At 33.7% G+C, this 15,350-nt stretch overlaps 1 protein-coding gene across 2 annotated transcripts in view; it reads left to right on the forward strand.

Annotated features, from left to right (window-relative positions):
• LOC113400155 (hemicentin-2-like) overlaps positions 1-15,350 on the forward strand; it is a 319,029-nt gene that overhangs the window by 182,406 nt on the left and 121,273 nt on the right. The window lies entirely within an intron of this gene.

The following is a 15,350-nucleotide window of genomic DNA, read 5'->3' on the forward strand; positions in this document are numbered from 1 at the left end:
GAGCATTAGCAATGTTATTGTTAACATTTCTCACGACTCCAATGCGTATGAGCCGTGATGAGCAGTTAACATTAAGTAACCCACTTATAAGTAAGTCCAAATTCTAGAAATGAATCGATTATATTCATTTGTTTTTTATAATATACGCATTGTATGCTACTTTTTGTTCAAAGTTTGTTTTTAAATTTTAAGTACACTCAAAGTATATTTATACGGAACCATGTAATAGTTTGATATATTCATACTTGTTGTTGTTTGTTATTTTTGTATATCAACATAAAATACATTCAGTAGGTATTTTATTTATATTTTTATATATGTATAAAATAATTTGTAAAAATTACTCAATATATGTTTATTTATTTAATATAATATTAGTATCGTTATAGTATTTATGTGAGTTTATTGTCGAATGAAATTTATGATTTAATATTCAAATTTTCTTTTTCAACAACGGCCATATTAGATAGTCTGAGCCTTTATTGATATTTTTTTTATAAATATACAATATAAACGAATAAAATAAAAAAAATATCAGTCAATTGTTACGCATTTAAACTCAACGAATAATTAATTTTATATTTCATTCATAATTTTATACACCAAAAAAGTTTGCACATAATGGCATCGAAATAAAAAAAATATAATTAGTGAGTTCGACTCCATATCAGTCCATTTAGTCCAGCGGAAGCCTCTATCATAGCGTCCTCGTGATAATAATTGAGCTCGGACAATGAACAAGAAATGTTAAGTGGAAATCGATGCTGGATGTCGGACATATCCTTTGTTAGTCTGCTTCGTATTGAAAAAAAAATCTCACAGTGGATGATGAAGATAAACGAACGTTATAGATCGCTAAAGTGAAGTTACTGATTGAAATAACTTATTTTTTATTAAGAATCTGAACTTGAGATAATTATTTGAAAATCGATTGTTACCGAAAGAAAAAATAAACGAAACCAAAAAAAGCTGTCCACACTCTCGTCAAAATAGAAATACTGTAAATATAAAAAGTATCTTATACGCATATAAGTTCAGGCGAAAACCATCCAACGATTGACAAGTTAATTTGCAAATAAGAGACAAAAATATGTAGATTTTTGTATGTTGAAATGACTTCATGGCTGTTTAGAGAATATTGTTTATACTTCACACGTATAAAGACATCAGTGAATGTGACACATTTATATCATATACTGCATATGTTTTATATCTATGTTGACTGCCTCGTTGGTCTAGTGGCTAGATATAAGGTCGCAGATCCCGATGTTCTGAGTTCAAACCCCAAGTCAGGCCGATAAAAGTTATTAAGTTTTTCCGATGAAACATTGTATGTAACAGTCGTAGCACAGGAAATGTGTACGCTCCCGTGCATTGGAAAGCACATAATGTTACGTATTTGAACACACACTCCTGCACTACAATATTACTCGTGTAGTTGGCTGTTCTCCTTTGGGATTGGCACCGTGTCCGAAATAGGTCTGGACGAGATAATTCTATATATTACAAATGTACTTATTAAATAAATAAAAAGAATCAATGAAAAGATGTAATTCTTTTTAAGTTTTCAATTTTATTAAATCAATGTTTCAAGAAAGACAAATATATGTTACACTTTTTAAACATCTAAATGGGATTACGAATAATTTTATCTTGCAAGAGTCATCAATACGTGATAACACATTTAGCATTTTTTTTATTTTAATCTATCTATTTAAATATTTGTTTGTGGGTAGAATATGTGATAAGTGGATAACATCTACCCAGTTTTATTGCACAAAAACCGACCCATATTGCACAAAAAATAAGCTTTGTTCTGTAACGTATTGATTTAAATATTTTTACATTCAATATCGAAGCGACCGTTTCCATACAGTGATCCTTAATAAAAATCCTTAATAAAAAGTCTAAAGTCTTATTTTCTCAATGTATTTACGTTCCATTCCACAAAATATTCCCAAACTGACACTGGGCTTCTGGGAACGAGAATGCGTCTCAGTGTGATCCTGCTACACGCGTTGACACATTGACCCCGTCTCATATCAGGCAAATATCAAAGGATGGAGTCGCTGTGTGAGCGAGCAAGTGAACCAATTTATTACGTGTTTGACTCGCTTACACTTGGAACATTTGGACTTTAACGTAATATTGCAAAAACCTTTATTAAAAAAATTAACATACCCTACAAGATTATAAGTAAATAAATATTTAGTTTTTGTTTAAATAATAAATAATATAATGAATTAAAGCAATATGCGATGCGAAAATATTCCAACAGTAATATTACTCAGTGATGCTTTTGTGCAATCCATTAACACCAAAGAAATTTCGTCTTCCAATCGAATTAATATTTAGCAATGCAAAATTTATGCTGGAAAAATTATATTTCTTTTCAATTTAAAATATTCTGATTCGCTTCTCACTGATTTATAGAATACGTAATTACGTGTATTCTCGTTAAATTGAAGCTTTAAAAACAATGTAATGTGTTTTGGAAATTCTCTGTAATTTATTGCAAAAACATTATCGGTATAGTATGGTATAGACACGTGAATCTTATCTGATTATTACGAGTTCAAACCTATAATATAAATTTCATGTGCTTAATTCAATACAAGGAAGTGTAGATATATGTCTACCCTATGTGTATTTACTAACCATCCCCGCAACCTGATGAAATAGGCGCAATACCTTTTACTCGGAAGGAGAAAAAGTCTTAGCTCAGCAGATGAATATTTTCTTAATGATACTTTTATCTTATTCGTCTTCCGTTATACGAAACATGCTTATGCAATAAAATTCAAATACAATACAACGATAGAATATTTTTAGTATTCGAAACAAATTACCCTCTCGAATAATATTAACGAATATTTTCCGTCCTTCCGTGACATTAAGTACCGAAATATTACTAAAACAACCCCCTCGTCGCATCTTATGTATAAATTCAGAACGTTCTTAATTATATTGCGTTTCCTGAGCCAATTTTACCCCTAAGACTCGTCCAAAACTGACAAACACCGCAGTACTAATAAACAAGACTGGTACAACATTACTTATTTAATGCTTTGCGCCTTAAACTTTATAAAATGGAATTATTAGACGTAAACTTTTTTATTAACTTTTAAATAACTTTAATAATGATGTATAAATTTTATTATACTAAAAAAATGTTTCCTTACTATGCATCGACTATAATATAGAAATAATTACTTACTTAGAAGGACTTTGTGCAAGCCAACTGGGTAGGTATCACCCACGTCCCACACGTCAAGGTAACATGCGAAAGCGACGGTGTGGTACAGCTGGTTTTTTTTTTTTTATATTAGAGGTGGCAAACGAGCAGGAGGCTCACCTGATGGAAAGTGACTACCACCGCACATGGACATCTGCAACACCGGGGGGCTTGCAGGTGCGTTGCCGGCCTTTCAGGAAAGAGTACGCTCTTTTCTTGAAGGTTTCTAAGTCGTATCGGTTCGGAAAAACCGCCGGCGAAAGCTGGTTCCACAGAGTGGTTGTGCGAGGCAGAAAGTGTCTTAAAAATCGCGCTGTTTTTAGTAGTTTTTTAGCGTACTAGGGCGCACTAGGTATCCTGCCTACTGCACATGGGAAAAACGTGTAATGCATTCTTCCAGCGAGAAAAATAGGTATCACCAACTCTTTACACTTTCTATAGTCAGTCACGATGGCGCTCCATGTTAAATTTTAATAAAAGCTAATGAAGGTTAAAATATATGAGTGAGTTCATCTAACAATATGTTTTAGTAAACGTGAGAAAATTAAGAGTAAATAGTCTTTCAAATTATATTTGTTAACACTTAATGTTTTTATTAAAAAATCTAATCAATTTAACATAAATGTGCGCGCTTTCGTTTGTGAATAGATTTATACCGCCAAACGAATACTTGGTATTGTGTTTCGGTTTCAAGGGTCAGTGAGCCAGTGTAACTACAGGCACAATGTTGGTGAAGCATTGACTACGTAACAGATAGCTAATAAGGTTATCCATTTGCCAATTTGTAAATTTTTCATAAAATCTACCATTTAGTTTTTACGTAGTTTAGTTTAAATAACGAACGTATATAGTACCTTACCATACGCTCATTCTGTATGTTGTTAGTTTATTGGTATTTTTTTCTTAGCACTACCCAATTTTTTAATTCTTGTAATTAAGTTTTGATCATAAATGTTGCCCGAAAGAGATCGTCGTAGCGATAAGGACGCCATTGTACGCTTTAAATAGTAAGTCACATAATATACAATGGTATATACTGCACTTTTATAAATTGTGTTTGTATACAATAATGTTTATAAGTATTTTTTTAATACTATATTTATTTATATAAGTTTTATATAAGCATTTAAAGGTCCCAAATAGTGGCAAGATTTCTAGCAAAATTTCCATATTGAATAGTGATTCTTTATTTGCACAGTCGATCCTCTGGGCGAAAACCGAATCAGCCCTCCTGTGACGCTGTTTGTTTGTAATCCCGGGTATAAGGTTGAGTGAGCTAGGGCAACAGGAGCTAGGGTGGTAGGGCTTTGTGCAAGCCCGTTTGAGTAGGTACCACCCACTCATCAGATATTCTACCGCTAAACAGCAGTATTGTTGTGTTCCGGTTTGAAGGGTAATTGAGCGAGTATAACTACAGGCACAAGGGACATAACATCTTCCCAAGGTTGGTGGCGCTTTGGTGATGTAAGGAATGGTTTATATTTCTTACATTGACATTGTCTCTGGGCGGTGACCATCCAGTGGCCCATGTGCTCGGCCACCTACATATATCATAAAAAAAATAACAGCAAGTTTCCCGATTGGTTGGTACATTGGCGATATATAAAAACATTAATATTTGTATACACTGTTAATGTCTCTCTAATGGGGTGACTAACCATTTAATAAGAAATAATAATAATATACTCAAAATGTCGACAATATTTCTACTCGAAATTTAGCCAAGTATTTAAAATACTTACACTAAAGCAGTCACATCCAAGACCAGTCCTGTCGAGCTTTGTGATAAACTAAAGCTAAGCAACTTGGCGAGTCGTGTGGGTGAAGGCTAACTCCACGAGATAAAGGCATCAAATAATATAATAATATTCAAGTAAACAATAATAGCAAAACTAGGAATATTATAAAGACTACAACTATTAAATTATATATGAATATATTTCATAGAGGCGAGATTGCTCTGAAGATAGAAACCATTGAAAAAGATCGCGAATACAATTCTGGTTGGAATCCATTGCGTGACGTTGATGTGCTCATTCTGTGTTTTCATGTGTTTCTCATGTGCTTCGCGATTAATGGAAGGATTGTAATGAGATCTAAATGAGTTGGATAAAATGATGTCTCATACTATATATTCTTGACGCGACGATCATACTTTTGGAATGCGCCGTATGCTCTGGCAATGGTAATTGGTGAAAGACTGTCGCTACCCAGAATGGTTACTAAAATGGTAATGGTTGTGCTAAGCTCGATGGTGGGGATGGTCGGCTTCATCTCCGCCCTTAGCATAATAAGCGCCTGGGTGCAAGCAGTGTTCAGGAGAAATCACCCCAACAAAATATTGAAGAGACCTTCTGGGTTGTCTCATCGATCAATCAATCGATCTAGCAATCGACTTGACCATTATGAGCGAGGCGCACTCTATTTTGCTTTCCCTGCATCATGTATCAAGTCGAGTATGATCAACTTTGTCCTTGCTCAGTGAGGCCCGACCCATAAGTAGGTCGTACAGCGTGTGCAAGAAACTTCTGCTTTCACCAATGAGGTTCGTAGAGAAGAAAACAAAAGAAAAACCGTATAGGGCATACGCAATTTCTCCCACGGCTTTTATTTCCCACTTTTGGGCTAAGGCCTCCTCTCCCATTGAGGAGAAGGTTTTGGAGCACATTCCACCACGCTGTTGACAGTTTTTATTTAAATGTAATAACAAAAATGTCCTCCACGTTTCGATTTCGATTCGATTCGGATATTTTTAAATGTATTTACATATGTTATTGAAAAAAAATACAAAAGTAAGCGAAATTAAAGGCCATTAAAAGTTTCATAAAGTTATATTTCAAACGAAATGATAATATCGCGGCTTCGGGTAAATTCTACCTTGGTAACGTTTTGTTTTATAATACAACCTTATAACAAATGAAAACATTAATTTCCAAAAGTTATTTAAGTTGCCAAAATATTTTAATTATAATCGTGTTACAATAAATTAAAAAGCATATTTCATAATTTTTTAGTTTAAAAAATATAGGGAGTTCTGCAAATCCATATTTACTTAGACTAATTCACCCTTCTCCAACTCTATCCTAGCTTATTCTTTAAGCTTTTGCTTATTTATTTTTCTATTTTGGATGGCAAGTGGTCACCGTACATACAAACTGTCGCTATATAGAGAAAACTTTAATGACTATGTCATAATTATTCACTGGAATAGCCTCTTGAATTATTTGACAACAATTTTTATGACTCTGGAAAACTCGAATCTCGAATCATAACGTAAAATCGTTTAGACTTTAAAAAAGTACTTATAATTGATTATATTCGCTCAAACAAACAAACTCAACTCATTGGCTTTATAATATTATAAAAAAATCGTTAAAAATATAATTGGCATCTTCATTTAAAAAAAACCGTAATTATTATATTTGAATTTCGAAGCGAAATTAAAATTAATATAAAACGCAAAAATGTTTTGACAACCCTATAGAGCTCACGAACCGAATTACTATTCCACGTAGTGCTTTGTAGGCATTTCATATTACGCCGTTTGATTGATGGTTGCCACTACAAAAGTTAATGTAGAACTGAATATATCATAAGCTATCTGGAACGGTTAAACGGTGTACATTAAATAATTTTGATTATATCTCGAATACAATACCAAAATACCAATAACTTATACAAGCATTTATGAAAACTTTTTTATCATATATATATATAGATATATATATATATAGATAGATAGATATATATATCTAGATGTAACATATCGAGATTTATCTCTATTAATTGGGGACAAATATAAAATATTTTTGAAACAGAGTTCTCTTACGCGGCTTACATTAGCGGGAACTACAGCGATCGTCATGTAAGGAAAAGGAGTTATCTAAGCGACCTTTGCCTCCCTTGCTAGGTCTCTTTGTCTGTTATTTAAACTTCCTTTTTTTTTAATATTTTAATTCTCATTATTCTTAAGCGTAGTTAATTAATTGTCTGTTATTGAATTGATACATACATTTATATCGAAAGCGTTTTCGTCCCCATCGTGTGTCCCACGACACCATTTTTATCTATAGATCATAGACATTACTTTAATTTATTTGTAACATAAAAGAGGTGAGACTTCAAGCCCATACAAACGCTTATGAATTTTCATATGCATAATTTTTATATATATTTTTTTTATGTTATAGGCTTACCTGATGGAAAGTGATTACCACCGTCCATGGACATCTGCAACACCAGAGGGATTGCAGGTGCGTTGTCGGCCTTTCAGGAAAGAGTACGCTCTTTTCTTGAAGGTTCCCAAGTCGTATCGGTTCGGAAAAACCGCCGGCGAAAGCTGGTTCCACAGAGTGGTTGTGCGAGGCAGAAAATGCCTTAAAAATCGCGCTGTTGTGGATTTTCGGACATGTAAGTGGTGCGGGTGAAATTTAGAATTTTGACGAGATGTCCGAAGGTGAAATTCAGCTGCCGGGATTAATCCAAACAATTCCTCGGAACATTCCCCGTTAAAAATTCGGTAGAACATGCAGAGTGATCCAAAATCTTTACGCACAGCCAAAGGATCGAGCAGATCAGAAAGGGCTTGATCGTCGATAATTCGAGCCGCTCTACGTTGCATACGATCAAATGGAAGGAGCTGGTACTGGGGAGCACCCGCCCAGGGGTGAGAGCAGTACTCCATGTGAGGCCGAATTTGCGCCTTGTACAGTCTTAGGCGATGGGCCGACATGAAATACTGTCTTGCCTTGCTGAGCACACCAAGCTTTTTTGATGCCAATTTGGCTTTGCCTTCCAATTGACAAAGCAGTCTTCCAGGAGATCGGGACGACGCCTAATGCGTAGGATTGCCGGAAAAGACGCGTTAAGACCGGTGCCAACTCGGGAGCACATGTCCGTAGCACGATTGTAGGGATGCCATCGGGTCCACTCGACTTATGAATGTCCAAGGAAAGAAGTGCTTTACGAACTGCACTTTACCGGAATTGAGCCTCCGTCATCGTGGTATCACATCGCGGGTTTGTTGGTGGTGAATTTCCTTAGTCATCCAGAGTCGAATTCGACGCGAAGAGAGAGCCTAAAAGATCAGCTTTGTCCTTCGCGGTATGGGCTAATGACTTACCGTCCTTATGCAGAGATGGAAAGGAAGGCTGACAGAAATTCCCTAAAACAGCCTTAGCGAGAGACCAGAACGCACGTGTTCCTGAAGGGAGGCGCACCAGTCTCTCGCCAATTCTGCCAATGTACTCCGTGTTCGCCTTAACAATCACGTTTTTGAAGGACCTAGAGGCAGAGTTATATTCCTTTCTGAATGCGCTGGTCTTTACATCACGAGACGCCGATACGTTAGCCTAGTCATGGTAAGGTTCCCATTTTTATATTTATTTCCTATTCGGCGGTATAGGGAAACTTCAAAATAAAATCTGCGAATTATATGATAGAAATCTACTACACGTGTATGCACTCTGCTTGGGAACAGTGAAATGGAATAACCTCCAAATTATCCCTTATAAAGGATGATGGCATCAAAGGCTCATTTACTTATTATGCAATATTTATTTAGACAAGTTTAGTTTTAGTTGTAAATTTATTTTTGATCTGTATAACTTGACGAACTAATTTAAACACTTCTCATATGTCAATAATATTCACTAATATCCTATAACTAGCCGCAAGTTTCTGAACTGATTACCACAGTCAGATTTACTAATATGTCTTAATACGGAAAGCTTATTGGAGGGCTAGTACGTGTTCAGTTGCCATAGATAAAAAACTAAAAAATAAATAAATAATGAAATTAAAAACATTAGTACAGCTGATAACGGGACCTAAATACGGCACCAACACGCTGCTATTTCTCAACAATCCTAACATCCTCCGGTTTATACACACATTAGATATACACGGTTTGTACAACATTTAGCGTAACCGACTGTGTATATCCAATCATTACTTGACTGTACAAGAAAACAGAGTACAGTTACGTGAGTAATTGTTACACAACAGGAAAAAGCTCCTCTCTTCCCTAGTATTATGTCACAGCCAACTGGTTAAATTAGCCATTTGAGGAAAGACCTAGTCACTTTACGAAACGGCGCCTTTCAACCAGCGGACTGAACAACGTTAGCCAATTCATCATCCGTTTATAGAATAAGACTTGATTCAGGCTCACCTTGTTTTTGGAATTAGATGACAAATACAGGTGTCTAACTGTGGTCTTGTCGATCTTACCTCTAGAATCACCTTGACGACCTCCTTAGTCGAGTAGTGTGTACACCGGTTTTCATGGCTACGCCACTCTGAGGTCCCGGGTTCGATTCCCGGCCAAGTCGATGTAGAAAAAGATCGTTAGTTTTCTATGTTGTCTTGGGTGTGGGTGTTTGTGGTACCGTCGTTACTTCTGATTTTCCATAACACAAGTGCTTTAGCTACTTACATTGGGATCAGAGTAATGTATGTGATTTTGTCCAATATTTATTATTATTATTACAATGTTTTTAAAAAGCCATCGAGTTTCGAAATTGCTGATAAACGAACATATTTTCCTATACGTAAATAATGTCACTTCAAAACGTCTTAGTAAGGTTTATAGTACAATTTCCTCCAACCATTTAATTCCAACATACGATTATTTAGTAAACTTAATTCATTACTTTAGTAATTCAGTATCAAGGACTCGTGTCTGCAATTACAGTAGACGTAACTTACGTCTCGAGGACAACCCCTACACATGCTAAGGGCTTAATGTTGTGTGATAGTTAGACTCGTTATGTTTCAACCCTTAGTTACCCTTTTTAACTAGAACCTTTGCAAACTATATGTATTAAAATTACCGAAATATCTACGTTATTTATACATCTATCTATAGTAATGTCCTTGATTGTATATTTAAACACCATCACGGGATTTCGGGATACAGTACAACTGGAAAAACTTTATTCAAATTTAATTTAATCAATTCAAACATTACGGATACAGTAATTAAAGTAAAATATAAAACTTCAACCAAAATAATAAGCGGGTTAATTTTTTTTTTTTGTAAATTATTATATAAATGTATACACTTCCCCCGTTTTAAAATCGGTTAAACAGTACCACGGATGTATAAAAAAACAAAAGAGACGTGAGATGGATATCGGAGCACGTAAATTATAAAACTAATTTGTACGATTTTCTAAAATTGAACGTGACAAAAAATTTATTAGTTACTCTTTTTCTCAAAAAACGTCTCATCTCATCTCATCCCCGAAGGACGTCCACTGCTGGACATAGGCCAAAGATCGCCACAACGACCGGTCTTGTGCAGCCCTCAAACAGCGGCTTCCCACGACCTTCACCAAAAAAAAAAAAACGTGCATAGAATTATCTATGTAGATTTTATACTTGATACTGCTTTTTGTTATATATGAACAATTAAATATATACATTATTTATGTAAAATTAACGAATACGAATATGTAAATACAAGGTCCTACCATTTTTTCGACTAGAACCTGTAAATAAAATGAATTCCTTTTTTAAATAAACAAGATTAATAATGAGGAGATAATTTACAATTATTGTTCTTGATCTGTCCTGCGTTGAAATCAGAGCATCTTTAAACAAATCTACAAGCATTATTAAAAGTATTCGTAATTTTTGAGTAATATTTTGTCAATCAGGCAGTTTTGATGTTCCTATATTTATTAATTATTTTGCCTTGACTATGTCTAGGGTAACTTCCTGCGACAAATAAATGAATTGAAAAAAAGAACATTTTCAAAAGGAAATACGTCACGAAAATATTCAATAAATGCCGAGGACTACATTTGAAAGATCAAAAGAACTTCATACAGATTACGAAACCAACGCTCTGTCACGTCTTTGACGAAGACTTAATTGAAGTCTCTTCAATACGTTTTCTGGATGTGCTTCAATAAGAGAGAAAAATTTATCTCTTTACAACTCAAAGGAGTATTTGTTTATTTTTCATGTTATGTTAAAACTAGTTGGAGTTAGCTAGTTTTTTAAAAAAAAATTGAGTATAAGTATTAAAAAGAACTTATATAATTTATGACTGCAATTTTTGCTATCTAAATAATAATAATTATATATCATCTCGCGCTTAGCTGTGAAGGATAACAGCTGTTTCTTTTGTAGGTTATTTTGACGTAAAGTCGTTCAGTCGTTCGTCCAGTAAGCAAAACAGAAAAACCCAAAGATAAACAAAATTTTATATAAGATAAGATTAGGAGTATTTTGTTAACATTTATTTCACGCCCACACAAGTGACTTGCTCATTGGAAAAACCGAATCATTTATTACGTTCGGATAACTTTACGACATAAAATTTTATATAAGCTAATTTATAATATTATAATGAGATAAAATTTGTTTGTTTGTATGTAAAGGGTAATGACCGGAACTAATAATCTAATTTCAAAAAATAATTTTCAGTGGTAGGTATTCCTGTGTGTCATGTGGTAAGCACAGTCGTATTTAGTAATATGGTAAAAATTATATTTATATTATAACACGTTCTAAATTAACAAACTGTACTCGTGAGAAGCCGTGGCGGGTCGCAAGTTTATTATAAAATATTTGAGAGATAAATATTTTGCTCATTGGTGAGGAAATAGGATAGTTGCTTTTTCGAATATTTTTCTGGTTCGATCCTAGACGAACACTATTTAACTTTAAAGGATAATATTTCCTATAAACATTGTATATATTATTTAAATATGTACGATATTATTTAATAATTTAAAAACATTGCATGAGATCCTCAGAAGTGCAGCGTTCTTTTTTCCTTACAGAACCCCAGTAGGGTCTGTATATATTTTCTTGTACCATATGACAGGTATGGTTTATGGTTTTATTTTCGTTAATGCATTTTTCTAGCAAATTTAAAAAATTAATTTTATAATCGTATTATTTTTTAACCTTTAAAAAGTGCAATCGATGCAAAAGTCGTATATCTTTATTAAGTCTTGTGTTTAATAAATATATAAATCAATTCTATATTAAATCAACTATGTTATATTTAAAATATATTTAATATTATATTCCAAGTATTATTATCACATTAAAAAAAATCCTTGTCGGTTGATAGGTAGGTACCCCCCACTCATCATGGATTCTACCACCAATGAATGCTCATTCATTAAACATGCCCATGTTTAGTGGTCAATTTTGTGAAATTAATCGTTCGACAAATGATTCCTTCGATTAATTAATTATTTGACCACCCTACTCCTGCGATTTGATGCTATTGGATTATACTCTCTTTGGCTGTGTAAAATCGTATGTCTACGCTCATCATCACCAGCAAACCTGATTTACTGAGAGGAGCGTGAAAATAAGAGTTTGAAATTACGCCATATACGCTCAAAACAAGCCACGGTCAAAAGCCTGCAAACATAATCAAATATAAATTTAAAAAAATGATTTGCCAAATAAAACCGATATCATGAAAATCAATAACATTTTTCTGTGCTTCGTTATGGTGTAAGAGTCTTCGCCTCTGAAAAAACACTATGCATTGTTGTGATGCGATTATATAAATGTACGAATGAAATATAAATTACGAGAAGCATCAATGCGACACGTTTAATAATGTTCTGTATGAGCGATGAAATTATTATTACTCTACCAGAAATATATCCAGTAAATTAGGCTGTATTTTGTAATGATCTCGGAATTAGTAGTAAATGGAAGTGGTACAAGAAATCAATAATAACTAATTATAAAGATATCATAGATTAAGTCACTTTTAGTAATTGAATTCTAACTGATATTGTAAATGATAAGGTCAGTATATCTGTTACGCTTCAAGGTGGTATCCGATGACTTCTCGTGGAAATAATGCGCCATTCAAAAATGTTAATCAACGAATACATTGAAAAGTTTCGAAATTGGAAGAACAATTTCGTCAAAAGTAAAGCTAATAATATCAATGGTAATGTGATATTTTCATAATTTAATACTTTCGTTTGATTGTCGTGTTATATAAAAGGAAAAAAAAACTTATTTTTATAACATAATACTTTTATTTATTTTCTATTTGTGCGTTTAGTGATTACTGAGACCGATCAGGCCAGATAAGATCATTTACCTAACATCAGCCTCCCACCCCATACTTGGGCGGAGCTGCTGGTTACTAGTAAATTCTTATTTATCTCGTTTTATAAAACGGCGAAATAGGTCTGTGTATACGTGAATCTTAACCGAAGCTAGCAGTTTCCAACCCAATGTGTATTAAACTCATAAAAAATCGGTTGTGCTTAATTCATCCCGTGCTCAACGGTGAAAGAAAACATATTTAAGAACAAAAATTTATTAATAAAATGAAAAAGTGAAATTAAAGTAAAAAATATATTGGTTCTTATTAATATAATCCATAATATAGAACCGGTGGTTCAAATGTGGTGGTGGTAAATCCATTATTATAAACCTGATGCCATATCTTATATGGCACATACACTCAGGGGTTCGTAATAGTCCCGTATTCATTAACGAGAACAAAGCCTGTTTATTAGGCATTGTAATTTTAAATAGCATCGTTAATAGCTTGTACAATACTGTTTGCGTGCGAGCACTCAGTTTCGTAAAACGTTATTAGTACCTAGTCAAATTAGACGTGTTTATTATACACACACATTAGCTGCCTGTAAATTTCCCACTGCTGGGCTAAGGCCTCCTGTCCCTTTGAGGAGTAGGTTTGGAGCATATTACACCACGCTGCTCCAATGCGGGCTGGTGGAATACACATGTGGCAGAATTTCGTTGAAATTAGACACATGCAGGTTTCCTCACGATGTTTTCCTTCACCGCCGAGCACGAGATGAATTATAAACACAAATTAAGCACATTAACCCAAAATTATCGGTTAAGATGCACGCGTTCTAACAACTGGGCCATCTCGGCTCTGTATTTATTATGGTTTATGAGAATTAACGGGAACTATTTATTTGATAATTGGTTTATTAATATTTCGTTTGAGATAAATTAACTACTCATTGAGTTTTATAGTGATTCTTGTTTGTATAATGTATATTTCTTACCTGTACTTTAACATTAAATATGACCTTGAAACAAAAGTACTAAAATAGGTGCTTACATAAATAAAAAATATTTCATCAACCTGCATACATTTTGGAATTTGTAATTTTTATATATATACAGACAGTATACAAATATACACTAATAATATTATATATATACACTAATAATATAATATAACAGTATTTTATTAAATTATATAATTTTTATATTGTAATGATAAAAGAATTAGACTTTTCAGCTCACTTTTGTTTATATTGTTGACGAGCTTAAATCGCGGCTATTCTCAAGTGGAATTCAGCTTGTGACGGAAATGCTTTAAGAACTTGTACACAACACCTTAACCTAAACAAGCCTACGTCTGTCTAGGTTCCCACTTGCTCAATATCAAATTTAATCAAAATCATTTCAGTAGCTTAACTGTGAAACCGTAACAGACAGATAAAGTTACTTCCACGTTTATAACATCAGTACAGATTATTTAATTTTCTGTGAAAGATTTGCGCGTTCCACTAAGGGAGGGTATGATCTAATCACAAATTATTGTTCTACCACCAAACAACAGGATATGTCGTTTCATGTATATGCCTGTTAAGGAAGTGTAATTACTGAGTTTCATGACGGTTCTTCTCGTTTATTTAACTTATGAAATTACTGGCAGGTCAGTAAGGTAAGATGAGAGTGAGTTTAAATACCTTAACAAGACCGAAAAAAGTGTAAACGAATGGTGTGATACCTAATAGTTGCAAAATCAAGCCAATAGAGATAATGGCTAGAGAGAGATAGAAATACTACACCGTACACGTGATAAATGCGAAACCTGTCAAATATATCATTCTCTTTCTCTTTCTATCTACGTCATATGTTGCTTTTCTCTCAACGAACATTACCAAATAAATTTAATTTCAAAAACTCACTGCCTCGTGCCTCCCTAAATAAATGGAACGCGAACGATCAAAGTAAACAGCTTTAATGTCTACTGCTTCTAAGATTTTGTAGTCATTATGCCACGTGTACTGCATCATACTGTAACGGACTATAGTATACTATTTACATATATACGTGAGAATGAATT

This window comes from Vanessa tameamea, chromosome 18 (assembly GCF_037043105.1).
Source record: "Vanessa tameamea isolate UH-Manoa-2023 chromosome 18, ilVanTame1 primary haplotype, whole genome shotgun sequence".
Classification (NCBI taxonomy): Eukaryota; Metazoa; Arthropoda; class Insecta; order Lepidoptera; family Nymphalidae; genus Vanessa; species Vanessa tameamea.